Source organism: Helianthus annuus, chromosome 16 (assembly GCF_002127325.2).
Source record: "Helianthus annuus cultivar XRQ/B chromosome 16, HanXRQr2.0-SUNRISE, whole genome shotgun sequence".
NCBI classification, from domain to species: Eukaryota; Viridiplantae; Streptophyta; class Magnoliopsida; order Asterales; family Asteraceae; genus Helianthus; species Helianthus annuus.
In genome coordinates, this window is record NC_035448.2 from 37,765,251 (window position 1) to 37,780,216 (window position 14,966).

A 14,966-nucleotide genomic window follows, 5' to 3' on the forward strand; every position below is an offset into this window, starting at 1 on the left:
ATGCACATTCTGAAGGTACCATCCTTCTTTTTCACGAAAAGTATTGGAGCTCCCCAAGGCGAAGAGCTTGGACAAATGAAGCCCTTTTCCAAGAGCTCTTGTAGATGCTTTGACAATTCTTCCAATTCTGATGGAGCTAGACGATATGGTGCGCGAGCTATGGGTGCTGCTCCTGGAGCGAGCTCGATTTGAAATTCGACCTGACGGCGAGGCGGTAAGCCAGGTAAGTCTTCAGGAAATACCTGAGGGTAGTCGTGTACAACTGGAATATCCTCCAGTCTCTTTTCCTTCACTGATGCATCTGAAACGAGTGCCAAGATTGCGGTGTGACCCTTCCGCAGACACTTCTGAGCCTTCAAGAAAGAGATGATGCCAACCACAGCACCACTCTTGTCGCCTTGAACTTCAAGAGGTTCTTGACCAGAACGTGGAATACGAATGATCTTCTCACTGCATAAGATCTCTGCCTGATGTTGGGATAACCAACCCATCCCAATAACGATATCAAAACTTCCCAAGACTATGGGAATAAGGTCGATGGAGAAAGCCTGACCGGCAAAGACAATACTACAACCCCTGGCTATTTGCGTGGCTTCTAAACTCTTACCATTAGCTAGTTCTACGACGTGTTTGGTGTTTAGAGGTGTTGATGTATGTTTTAACAATTTACTGGCTTTCACAGAAATATAGCTTGTATCCGCACCCGAATCAAATAAAACAGTAACATATATATCGTCAAGGAGAAACTTACCCATAACCACATTGGGATTGTTCATTGCATCTCCTCGTCCTAACACGAATGCTCGACCCCTTGCTTCGTTGCCATTGTTGTTGTTGCCCCCGTTGTTGTTGTTCCCACTGCCCTGATTGTTGTTGTTGCGATTTTGGTTCTGGTTCAACTGAGGACAATCGCGTTTGTAATGACCTTCTGCCCCACACTGGAAACATCCCCGGTTTCCACGCTGTGGCTGCTGCTGCTATGGGTTTTGAGGAACTGGTGGCGGAAGTTGCTGATTCTGGTTCGCAGGTCGTGAGCTCCTGCAATCTTTGGCTTCGTGCCTTAGCTTGAGACATCTCTGACAACGTTCTTTGCGACACCTTCCACTGTGGTGCCTGTTACACTTGTTGCATAGTGGGTGAACTCCCCGGTATCCACCCTGCCCCTGACTGCCAGATGACTGCTGACTCGAGTTCTGGTAGTCGTTCGTCCTGCGCTGCTGTGCTTGAGACTGAACGGAAACTGATCCCCTGCTGGAATCCCCATCCCATTTCCGTTTGTTGTCGATGGGTGTAGCAGATGTAGCAGCTGGAGTAGTAGTTGCACTGACGCGTTTGGGCAGCTTGTTCTGTTCTACTGCCTGATCTGTGAGTCGATGAGCAAGACGCTGGATGTCTTGGATGTTGTCGAGGTTTGCCGATGTAACATGGCTCTAGATTTCTGGCGCAAGTCCCTTGAGGTACAACTCAATGCGCTTCACTGGAGGGTCCACCATAGTTGGACACAGAATGGCCAGTTCGTTTGACCGTTTCGTATAGGCTTCAATCTCTGACCCCGTCATTTTCAAGTAATAAAGCTCGTTCTCCAACTTGTGGATGTCATCACGCGTGCAGTATTCCCTCTTAATGAGTTCCTTGAAGTCGTTCCAGGGTGTGGCGTTAGGAGCTGCCAACCCTAAGATCTGAACTTAGGCGTTCCACCAAGTTAGTGCTATTCCTTTTAGCGTGCCAGTGGCGTATTTCACCCTGCGAGCCTCAGGGCATTCACACATTTCAAAAACTGACTCGAGCTTTTCAAACCAGTGGAGGAGTCCCACTGCCCCCTCTGTGCCGCTGAAAGTACTTGGACGACAGTCCATGAAGTTCTTGAAGGTGCAGACAGGTTGCTGCGCGTGTTGACCTATTGTGTACGAATAAGGCAAAGTTTAAACACAAGGGCTTGTTTAGGAGTGTAGGATCTAAAGATCCTAGTGTAAGTTATGACTACAGGATATACTACCTGCTTGAGCAGCTGCAAGTGCCGCAGCAACTTGAGCTTGAACGAGAGCCTCTAGCTGGGCTTGCGTCATGTTAATTCGTCCAGACATGATCTTCATAGTAAAAGTAACGTAAGTGAGAGTGGTTCGCGAGTAGGGCGATGACAGAAAAGTGTAAGCAAGTAGGTATTCTCATGTAATAAAGTCATGTGTATCTAGACGTAATGCGAGCAAAATTCTAAGCAGTTCTAGCATACAGGCAATAACATAAACCTTATTACCTAGGATGTCGAGTCTTGCACGTGGAGCGAAGCGTCGTTGTGGATCGTTGAGAGCACTGTTCTGGTTATAGTCTGGTTTTAATAAAAACGTTTTCCCATATTAAAACCAAGTTCTCTATAACCAATGGCTCTGATACCAATCTGTCACACCCCCAAAATCCACACGCGGAGTACTACCGCTTGGGAGCGTGACTGACCAGGATCAAGCCATCAATCATATCAAACATAGCATTTAATAATAAAAGTGGATAAAGTAAATCATCACGACATGATTGATGTTCAAAACCAAACTTTGTTTAAATAGCGGAAGCATAATAATGAAAACCCAAAATAAGTTATAAGTTCAAATATCGTTCACGATCCATATCCCACAACGACCTGCTCCTCCCTGTGCAAGCTCCATAATGTACCTAAGGTCCTGCAAGGCATGCAGCAGAGAGTCAACAACTAGTTGAGCGAGTTCACAGTAAGTAAGTTCAGTAATGGTAATAGTATAGTAAGCATTGCGTTCGTTCATTTAATCAAGTATCGTATTAGTTCGTATCGCAGCCCTCTAGGCATGTATGCGAAGATTAGGGAAAGTTCTCAAGTATTCTAGACTATGTATATTTGTATCGCTGGCCACCCTGGCATGTGCGCGAAGTTTAGTATGTATAGTTCGCAGCTTCCCTAAGGCATGTGTGCGAAGTTTAGTCATAATATCGCAGCCAACCCTTGGCGTGTGTGCGAAGATCAGTTCAAGTAGGTATACTAGTCTAGCTTTGTCTTATCATTTACCATCCTCACCCTGAGGACTATATCATTAGGTTCCGTTAACTATGTACGCACGAAATAATCATCCAATCCCATTCCCACCCTGGGAACCCCATGCCTTGGCTGTGTGAACTCACCTTGGGTTGCTCGGCAGATACACAAAGAGGGTTTCCTTGAACTAAAGTGGTCAACCACGTCCTAACAGGGTTACCATACAAGTCAGGTTCGTGTATAGCACGTATAAATCATAGCAACACGTAAAGCACGTAAACAGTCAAAGCATAACATTCACCACTTGTGCGTCTCAGATGGTTGGGCCATTGAGCTTGTGCGAGCCCAACCATCTTGTGCGTTATAAATGCCTAACCCAAACATCACCCGGCCCAAAATATAACAAATCAAACATAAAGGTCTCGGCCCAACAACACGTAGTGATCTTGTGCGGTCGGACGGACTTGTGCGATCCTGATTGGATTGTGCGATCCGATCGGGTTGTGCGCTTGTGACTTGGGCTTCAAGGCCCAACAGTAAATAAGCATTCATCATACATGTGCGGCCCAAAAGCTATCAAGAATTATAACTTGTGCGATCCAATTATCTTGTGCGACTGAAATCTTGGGCTGTCCGGCCTAGGGCTCTAACAGTCCAAATCTGATCGATATCCACGGCCCAACACAGGCCTTGTGCGACCAGGCTGCACTTGTGCGACTGAACTGTTGTGCGATTCTAGGTGTGTGTGGTTTGGACTTGTGCGATCGCTCAACTAATTTCCATCATTCAAGCAATCGGTTACACTAATTCAAGGTTTCCATACTTATCATTTATCAATTAACAAGTTATCAGTTTCAAAACATGATAGATTTCGATCAAACAGGGATTCCAACATCAATTCTTATAACCCTAAATCATAACCAACCATGAACAACATCTTATAACATAACGATTTTCATGAGCATGCATCATCACATTCAACCCGAAACATATAGCACATCGACTGATTTTTCAAGCATCATCAATTACCATTTGATTTATATCATACAATCCGATTTTTGTGAACACTAACCATACATGTGAGCCGATTAACAACACACTATTAACTATTATCATAAGCAACCATGTTAACAAGAATCCTCGGTTATCAAGCAAGTATCTCTAATAACATCAACATATAATCAATAACATCAACATACAATCAATAACATTAACCACTAACCGGATTGAGAGGAGAAAGGGGAATCGGCCAAGTCAAGAGCTTCGAGAGGGAGAGAGTTGTGGCTGCCGTCGAGTTTGAGAGAAGAGAAAGAGAGTAGGGTTTCTTGTTGTGATAGTGTTTTTGTAACAAATGAGAAAAACAAGTCCCTAAGGGTGTTTGTACGCATAAGAGGAATGGGCCGGCCCTTGCTTGGGCCGCCCTTGAACCGTGTGCGAGCAATGTGGCCCAACTTGGGCTTGTGCGATTGTTGTGTGTGTTGTGCGATTGAATACATACATACAAGCATGCAATACACGTTACACATAATATCATTCAATACTCATTCCCAAGCACGTGTTAACATAACATTCACATAACATTAAACCAAACAATGTAGCACACCTAAGCATGTAACGTTACAAGATAAGTCTAAAGTACGAGTTGTCACATGTCTTGCTTCTTCTTCTTCAGCAATTTGCTCGATGAGAGTTTCAACACTGACAGAATCTGGATCAACAGCTATGTTTCCCTTGGGATCTAGGTAACATTCTCTATCAGCATCCCATCTATTCGCCCTTTTCGCTTCTTTCCATGTTTGATAGATTTTACTCTTCATGTATTGAGCTGCCATCTTTCTGTTGATATATTTCACTTCTTCTGTTCTGGAATCTTTGAAAGGAACAATCTTTGTCATAAACGCATATCCCACTGCGTCTTCTTCTGGTAGCAGTTCACTCCAATCGAAACCCTCATCATCATGAATAACAACAAGTGCTCTTGACTTTTCTTTGGGAGCATCTTCTAGTTGTTTCATTCTGGGAGGTTCGGACTTGTTTTGATGATAAATTGCTCTTTTGTAATAATCCTCTCTGAATGGATTTGCAGTATCATCAGCAAATGCGTTTCGACATTCACGTTTAAAATGTCCTTTTTGTTTACATTTAAAGCACGTGACTTTTGATTTATCAAAACCAAGTTTTGTGGAAGGTCCGCCAATGGAGTGTCTGCCTGTAATCTCCATCAACCTTTGTGCTCTCCTGACCGCACTAGCCATACACCACCTGATATCGATCAACTCCATCTCTTCTGGGTCGATCTGATCATAGTCCTCCTTGGTGAGGTTAGTGTTTCCAATCTTGCCCGCAACAAGGCTCTCGTATGATTCTAAGACAGATGCTAAAAACACCATTTGTTGTTTGGCGGATTCTTCACTGAAATTTTGAGAATTCTTTAGATCCACAGCAATGTTACATTGAAACAGATTCTTTGGAACTGATTGACTTGGATCAGTTGACGATGAACCTCCATGATAACCACTGCTTGAACTTTCTTGATTTGATGTGTTAGAATTTTCTGCTGAAAAAGCTGTCTTGGGGGACACAGTCTTCGGGATCATACTATACTTCCTCGATAATACAACTCAACATTCTGCTGATATGAAGAGTTGTTGACTTTATTCGATTTTCGATCTCCAACTCATGACTCTCCAATCTTTCGATTAACAGATCAACCGTCAATTTAGTTGGTTCCACTGTGTTTTTCAGCATCAAGGCAAAATACTGCCAATCTTTCTCATCAGGCAGTGAATCAAACAGTTTGTCAACTAATTCTTCTTGAGTATACACGATTCCGTGTCTTGCGAGTTCCATCTTCAAATGCCCAAATCTTTCAATCATCTTTGACACAGACTCGTTCTTCAAACATCCAAACAAATCAAATTCTTTTCTTAACAACTTCTTTTTGTTTTTAACAATTTCGGCACTACCCACACATTTTACTTTCAGTTTCTCCCATAGATCTTTCGAATTTGTGTATTCAATTAACGATATTATGTCATCCCTTACGGACTGATGAAGTAAAGCAATGCATTTTTGTTCAGCAACAAAACTTTCTACTTCATTATCTGCTATATTTTCATAATCCGTTCTTCCCATATCAAAACTATTCTTCATGCTCTTCCAACTGAGATATGCAAAAGCTATTAGCCATTCTTCAAACCTTTTAGCCCATCTGTTGTATTCTTCAATTGCCATCAACTTAGGCGATTTGTTGTATGTGCCATAGGCACTATCTACACTCAAAGCATCAGAAAGAGTTTTCTTTGCACTCTGACTTGGAGCATTTTCATTTGTGTTACTTGATGTATCATCTCCTGTGCTTCCCGTGAAAGCAAAAACGTCACTGAACGGATTCAGAAAATCATCCATTTTCAAGTACCTGAAACACTCAACAAACACATAGAAAAATTTTTGATTTTAAACACAATCTCAAACGAAATGGATTCAAGCGAAATGAAATCCACGCGAAATAGACTTTTACACGAGATGACAATGACTTTCACGTGAATGAATTTTCACACGAAATAGTTTTCACACGAAATACACTTTGGTGCAAAATAGGAACTTTGGTACGAAATGAATGCCTATTTCATACACTACTAGAAAACATGGTTTTTGTCATGTAAATTTTGGTTACAGAATGGTAGCAATTTCTTTATTGTCACCAGTTTGCCACTGAAAATACGGTGACAAAAACACCCGTGTCAATTGCCCTAATGCCACCAAATTGCCACCATTTTAATATTTTGCTACCTTATTTTACCACCACAAAATTGGCCAAAATTATTTGCTGCCACCGAGTTGTGACGCGTTTCATACCATTTAGCCACTGATTTGCCACCATTTAACCATCGGTTTTTGCACGTTTTGATACCATTTAGCCACCAATATTGCACCATTTAGCTACCGATATTGCCACCATTTAGCATCGGTTTTTGCACATTTTGATACCATTTAGCCACCTATATTGCCACCATTTAGCACCGATATTGCCACCATTTAGCCATCATTTTTCACACAATTTGTGAGTTTTGATACCATTCAGCCACTGATATTGCCAGCATTTAGCCACCATTTTTTACACAATTGCAACCATTTGCTACCATTTATTTGCTACCATACTGATTACTGGAATATTGGTTTTTAAATAAGATTTCTTTTCTCCCTGCTATTTTCATCAAAATTACATATCAATAAAACTACAAATAATATAAGAAAAGTCTAATAAAATCCCAAATTATATAAAACACCTTGTTTTCAAAAGCGTATAAAAGATACCAACTAAAATATAAACTAATTAAAATTATCTTAATAAGATAAACATCTAAACATTCAAAACCAATTGTTTATAGCCTATCTTCGAACTGTAGCTGTTAACATAGCTTCAATTTGTGACATGCTATCAAGCAGCGCATCTTTATCCACCTTATCTTTTTCTTTGTCAGCCAACAACCCCGCAATAATTCCATTGAACCTTTCTTTTTCTTCATCTTTTTCCTTAACGAGCTCCTTGATAACTAAGTTAAACTTTTCAATCTACAAAATAACCAATGAATAGAATCAAGAAATCAGAATTAACGAAAACTAATAATGGGTCAAGTTGGTTGCAAAGAAAAAAAATACAACTGTGAGCTACAATTCAAGTGCTAGAAGCTAAATAGCTTCAAGTGCTTTCTTTTTCTTCATCTTTTTCCTTAACGAGCTCCTTGATAACTAAGTTAAACTTTTCAATCTACAAAATAACCAATGAATAGAATCAAGAAATCAGAATTAACGAAAACTAATAATGGGTCAAGTTGGTTGCAAAGAAAAAAAATACAACTATGAGCTACAATTCAAGTGCTAGAAGCTAAATAGCATGTTCAAGTTTGTTTACATATTAAGAAGGAAATTATACCTAATTTTAAAAACATTTTTTTGTATGAAACAACCCGTAAAGAAGGTGTAATCAAATCATTATGAAATTCCTTAACATTCTCACTAATTTAAAAGCATCAAACCTAACAATAAAAACAAGCATCTCAAACCAAACAAACATAATAACAATGGGAAACGATACAAATGCACAAAAGTTATTAGTCTACAAGGATTAAAAATACCTCCGGGTCCTCTCCGCTATGTACACACGGGTCACTATCATTGCCTAACCCGTACACTTTTCCTTTATTCTTGCCCTCAGCTCGTGACCACAAGTCTTTGTCAAATTTTTGGATGTTTATAAGAAAACCTTCATATTTAACCTAATGGGATAAACACATAATTATATTATACAAATTTCATTGTAATAAACTTTGTAGAATAACTTAACCCTTGAGTTTGACTCGCTAATTAGAATGTGTCATAGAAGCCTTTGTTACTACACTTTTGATCTTGTTACTACACTTCTTACCTTCTGGTTACAGAGGAGTAATCTTTATGATTGTTTTAGAATGTGTCCCACATAAAGACACAAGACAGTTACAAGTATTTAGTAACATAAAGGAAGACGATTATAATCATGCGGGTAGAGGTGGCAAAATGGGCTGTTCGAGCGTGCTATCAGCTATGTAACGGGTCAAAAGACTAATTTCTCAATACATGTCGGGTTGACATACCAACAAACTTTGTATTTTATAAATAACTAATGTGTTGAATACGATTATGGAAACAATAAAACTCTACTAAAGACGATCAATTTAATAGTCTGAAAGCAGCTAAGTACCTAACTAACTGACTGCATATTTTAAAATGATGCATCAACATAAATAAGAATGAATGTTGTATTAAATTAGGTATTTGATGTACAAATGCACTCCAGTTATAATATCAAATTTAATTAAAATTTGCTGCTGTCAAACTTTAGATACATTAATAGTTGAAGCATACATGAAATTTCAAATTTAATAGTTAAAGCATACATGAAATTTCAAATTTAATACATAATATCGAAGACTTGCATTTATCCATTTAAATTGAGTATTTTTTAGTACACCTATACATGGATTTTATGGTGAAACTGAACAACTACGCAATGCCATAATCAAGTACAAACCATAATCAAGACACTAAGAAGCCCAATTAGACCGCGGGGAGTGGTGGCGTTGGTTGGGCGGGGGAAGCAGCCAACGCTGGATAAGCCACTCCGTGCCAGCGTTGCCCAACCAGCAACGCTATGGTGCCTGGCGGGGGGCGGGGTGAGCTGGCTAGCCAGGATTGGACCTTCATTTTTTACTGTTAGCAATATTTAAGTGGGTTCCCAAACGCCGCTAACCCACGCCGCTTCCACACCACACTTTTTTGGGGTGGTCCGGTGGACCCCACTATCGCCAAGTGTCGAGCAAAGCCGCCAACCCAAGCCCACCACTCCTCACAGTCTTAGTCAATGCCATAATGAAACACAAACCATAATCAAAATGCACGCAAAAACCTATCAGTAGATACGAAGGGCTGATTAAATGAGTTAAAGAAAGAAATAAAAGCTTCTCAAGTGTTTCAGCAGGCTGCTATTGCAAGAATTAAGGCAGCTACAGATCTAGTCCCTAAAGAATTATGATTTTTAAGGATATCAACACAAACTCACAAAGCCAAAGTTGAGGTCTAAGAAATAGATACAAAGCAATCTTTCATCAGTTGTCAAAAAATTACCGAAGCAATAAGGTGGGAACTTACCACAATGTCGGTAAACCTCAGTGTTTGCCAAGCTACACCAAAACGGGAGATCTGACTCGTCGGAGTTCTCCTGGAACCCTAGGCACTACCGATAACGTCGCTAACATCATGGTCTCTTCCGTTGAGTTCATCGTCAACGTTAACCTTTGTTCCAGACCCATCGCAGCTGGAACAGGTAGCAGAAGAAGACGGAGATGGTCACCGAAACAGGGTGGCCGGCCGCAGGCCATGGCCGGATCCGCTTCCGTTCACGCTCTCTCTCTCTATTTTTCTTTTGTCTCTCTATAACCTATTCTCTGGTCCCCTCTCTCTACCGCACCAAAAACGCATAATGGCAGAACCGTAAAAGACCTCCAAATTTTGGCTAATTGAGGTACTGTTCACAAGGTCCGACACAAAATGTTATATATAGATAATATCAGTATCATCCAGATTTTGGTCTACCAGAGTAGATCCTGTAAATCAATCAGCCAATTTATACCAAAAGTTACCGTTGTGACTCAGTTGTAGTAAACAACTGACATTCGGCCTTAAAACAAATGGTTTTTCTTCTCGACATTTCATCGAACACCTGGCGTGCAACTTTCAATAACTAGTTTCTCAATGAATTTTAAACTAATGAGAAGCATAGTGTTGTGTACAAGAAATCAAATTAAGGAGACAAGGTGGATGGATGTTCATCCCATCGTACTTTAAAGTGAATAAAAAGTGGAAGTTGTGGAATGAAAACAAATGTGTAATCCAATCTGTGTTTCTATGTGGGGGAATAATTAATGTTGCCAATTAGGTTACCTGTTTCGAGCAGAGTGGCAAGTGAGGACTGTCGAGTCAATGAGACGAATGGCTTCGATCTGTGATGACAGACTATGGTAGAGCCTGAAACGACCGAGCAACGTCGTTGATCCGGCGGTGGAGGGAGGGGTTTCCGGCGGCACCGGAGTGATCGTGGAGTGAGGGGTTTCCGACGTCGTATGTAATTTAGAGGTACCAATTTTGAATGGTTTATCTATGAATATTCAAATTAACAGCCGAAAGGTTTTCCAACCTTCAAATAAATCTGCTATCCCCTCTCTCTCTTATGTGGCATTTAGTACGAGCTGGTGAGAAGAAAGATTAAAATTTAAAATTTTGGGAGCCGAATTATTTGAATTTTCATTTGGTTGAAACCCAAATTAATTGATTTTGAAGATCCTCTAAAAAATAAACCGTCTATTTGAATTTTCATTTTGTCACCGATAATATGGTCACAGTTAACAAATATCTTTTTTTTCATACTTTTGCGTATTTTTTCCACAAATTGCCACCAAAAATAAAATGGTGGCAAAAATTGCAACCACTTTTCTACCATATCATGATAAACACACTTATTTTCATTTTCGTGGCAAATCGGTGGCTAAATTTGCTACCATTTTTTTCGGTAGCAAATTTTGATCACAATTGCCCAATTTTCTAGTAGTGATAAGAAATGAAGTTCCAAGTTGATTTCATGAGAAATGAAGTCTGATTTCATGCGGAATGAGGAACAATATGCTGATTTCGTGCGAAATGAGAAATAATCTGCTGATTTCGTGCGAAATGAAGATTTCAATCTTGATTTCATACAAAATGATGTTCTCAAGATTGATTTCGTACGAAATACACTTCACCGAATTGATTTCGTGCGAAATAGATGCTGACTATTTCGTGCGAAATAATGATGACATCAGCATATCGGCCACCATTTTGTCAAACTGATCCGGTTTTTGGTCGATTTTAGGTCCAATTCTTTCAAGGATTCGTTAAAACTGTGTTTTACGTGATATATGTGAAATTCAATCCATTTTGTCCGTTAAATGTCAATTAATTTTGAAAAGAATGAGTAGAAGTGAGAAATTCTGATGAAAATAAGCTGAATTGGTATACACTCTTCTTCCTGGGCTCTGATACCACTTGTTGGATCGTCGTGTGACCCGAACGAGTCAATCAGAAGAGTTTACAATCCATATCAAAAGCGGAATCAGTGATATAGACATGATAACAGCTTGATTCTCCCTAATTATCATCTTTTTATTGATTTCAAAGCTTTTACAGATCAGTTGACAAATCGGCAGCACCTCGGCTCTGAAATCGGAACGTTACAAATGACTCAGCAGCTCAAGTATTTATATACTGGGTATTTCGCACGAAACCAACACACCTCATTTCGTGCGAAATGACTTGGTATCATTTCGTACGAAATGACTTGCTCATTTGGTGCGAAATGACTCGGTACCATTTCGTACGAAATGACTTGCTCATTTCGTGCGAAATGACTCATGTACATGCAAATCCTAATTTCTAACCTGCTGAGCACTGGTTTATCCTATCTAGACTCAAGACTCTATAAAGATGAAGTTAACAGACATTAATGCACCAACAGCTAATTAAAATGACTAAGCAAGTAACTAAGCGCTTACTAAAGGTCCTAGCTGTCTTTTCTACACTTCCAAATCTTCTCCTAATCCTTGCAAGCTCCAGAGATGATCCTTTTTGAAGTTGTTGCAACTTAAGTGTATAAGAACATAGAACTAGTCCTCCTTTTATACTAAAATCCCACTTCCTAGATCACTTGCAGCTGTTAAGGAGGGCCCTAGGATCACCCCAGGTGTCCTAGTGGTTTATTATGACCGACTTACAGCCCATAGAATCGTTACAAACAAGGTTAAGGCGGTGCAACTGATCAAACCTGCACCTGTCCTAAGAATTCTACGTTGGGCACTTTTAGGCGGCCCACGTAAGATCATAAAGGATCTTACGCGGCCCGCGTAGAACCGGGAAACTGGCAAAACAAGTTTCAATGCTGGCAGATTTGGTCCCTGGTCGATTAAAACCCTTTTTAACATGATTTTTGGCAATAAAAGCCCTTGTAGTCAGTTTGTTGAAGTGCAAGGATGAATAAACAAACTTCGTTAGGCTCGGGTTCGTTAAATATCATTGAAATTGCAAGTTTCGTCAAGTTGACACTTATAGCCCAAAGTCTTGAAAACATGCTTAACGATCTCAAAACCACGTGAAATTTTTATCACTTATTCTTGAGAGTATATTTGAATATCTCGAAGCCTCGGTTTCGTTAAAAGGTCACTCAGAGGTCTGAATTAACATGTTGACACGTTTAACCCTTGTAGTTTTATAATCTTCCGATTATTTTCACAAACGGCTTCTTATATCCAATTGATCACTCGATTAAGGATATATTCTTCACGTATGGTCATTCAGAGGCCTAAATTTGGCATGTTGACACTTTTAGTCCCTCTGTATAGATAGTTTCACTGTTTGTCAATTTTAGTCCTTCAAACTCAATCTTTCACATATTTAGAGTTTAGGACACGTCTTTACTTGGTGTTACAAGTCACAAATATGGTGTCATCTTCAGAGATATTGTTAGAAACAAAGCTCTATTCAGAAGTGTTGATATCTGCAAGTACTCAAATCAGACTCTGTGGTTTATCATGAAAGGCATGAACAAGAGACAAGAACACCTTTAGAAGATAGGAAAGAACTTGGAGGATCACAGGAAAGAGATTGAGCAAATGATTGAAGAATGGATCCAAGCAAGAACATGGTACAAAGACATGTATGACATCTACAACAAGTAATATCTCCTACAAGAAGCAGTTAAAGAAAGGAGATGTGCACAAGAAAATGAAGCTGACTTGAAGAACTTGTTTATTTGAATTTTCATCTTTTATGTAATTTGTTTTTCAGAACAATCAGTAACTGGTTTAATTTTGCAAATGTTATGTTTCCACTGTTTGGAAATTTTCTGTTCATGAGATAGTTCATTTTCTTACAATACTTAGGGGAAACTGTTAGGAAACTTTATTTGTAAGTATTGAAGAAAATCAGATTCAACTGGATCTATGAAGAAGATAACAGTCCTGAAGATCACAACAAGAAGAAGAAGATCAGATAGGATAACTGAAATGAACAACATCTACTTCAAAGAATCTCAAGTTGATCAAGAGCTGAAGAAGATTATCAGAGAATGTCATTTTTGATGGATCTGATGATATTTCTGATGAAGTATCATCGGTTTCTAACGGTTCTGATCATCAGATTTTCTGATGATTTGTTCACCAGAATATCTGATGAAGTGGTTTATGACGTGTGCGCGACTACACATATTTTTACAATGAAATTACACACGATTTGGTTTTAAATTTATAAAAGTGATTATTACTTTTACATCAAAACACACACGAAAGAGGCAAGTGTACCCCGTCATATATGTAGTAAAGTATCGGTAAGAACCAAGTATCGATCCAAGGAAATGGGCGGAGAAATAATACTAGACCTTTGTCACTAAACTACCGGTAAAAACATAAGTTTTTTGATTTTTAATAAACTAAAGTAAGCATAAACAAATACTTATAAAGCATAGTAGATTTCAAATACTAAAATAGATAAATAGCCTTGCTTAATACACAACCAAAGCATGTCAACTAAGTCGGTTTTGGCACTAGAAGCATTTGGTCAATTATCCATTTTTAAGACAATTAGTATCCCTTTCGGGAATCCTAACATGACAATCATTTGGAAAGCTAAAACGATAAACACACTTTAACCACCTAAAATTGTTCTTTAACGTGCAATTGATAAATGTCTATAAAAATCTCTTAAAAATAAGTTAGTCATCCGTTAGGAGTTTTCTAACCTCACTTAAACAAGGAAAGCGACACCGATAAACACAATGCAACCACCTAGACAAGCATAAACTAGATTAAATCACAACCGAGTTCATTTTACAAATCTTGCACATAAATTCACCAAGATAGCAATTTTGGCCTAAACTACTAACTTAAGCTAACAAATCATGGCAAGAATTCATAACAACACCATTTAACCCGTTAAGGTCCTTACGTGACGGCAAGCTTTCTTGATTAATAATAATTACATTTTATTAAACCACTAACCATTTCTAGTATCATGGTGTCCACATTTTTACCAAGCTGAACTAGTTAACCAAGTTTAAAGTTTACTAATACATGATTAAGTAAGCTTCATTTTTCAACTATCTCAACTAACCAAGTACCAATAATCCAACACAATTACTTATAATCAAGAAATCAATATCAATAACAAGGTTGCAAACTAATCATCAAAGATTAACACAGAAAATACTTCCAAATGTCATTACAAACAAAGATTAACATAGTAAGGCTATAATCAAGCAAGGGATTGTTGTGTTTTTGCTCAAAGGCTACAATAATACATAAATATTAATCTAAATGCTTGAAAGATTAACAAAATTCTGGAAAGATTA

At 38.9% G+C, this 14,966-nt stretch overlaps 1 long non-coding RNA gene across 3 annotated transcripts; it reads right to left on the minus strand.

The window, feature by feature from the left end:
- Positions 1–7,259: 7,259 nt before the first annotated feature.
- On the minus strand, positions 7,260–10,775 carry LOC110908855. 3 transcript variants are annotated; one of them, XR_002574942.2, is made up of 4 exons: positions 9,686–10,775; positions 8,137–8,277; positions 7,674–7,769; positions 7,260–7,573 (listed from the first exon to the last, which is right to left on the minus strand). It is a non-coding gene; the product is annotated as an uncharacterized LOC110908855 (long non-coding RNA). The 3 variants fall into 3 exon arrangements; XR_002574941.2 differs by having other exon boundaries at positions 7,664–7,769; XR_002574939.2 differs by having other exon boundaries at positions 7,661–7,769.
- Positions 10,776–14,966: the final 4,191 nt, after the last annotated feature.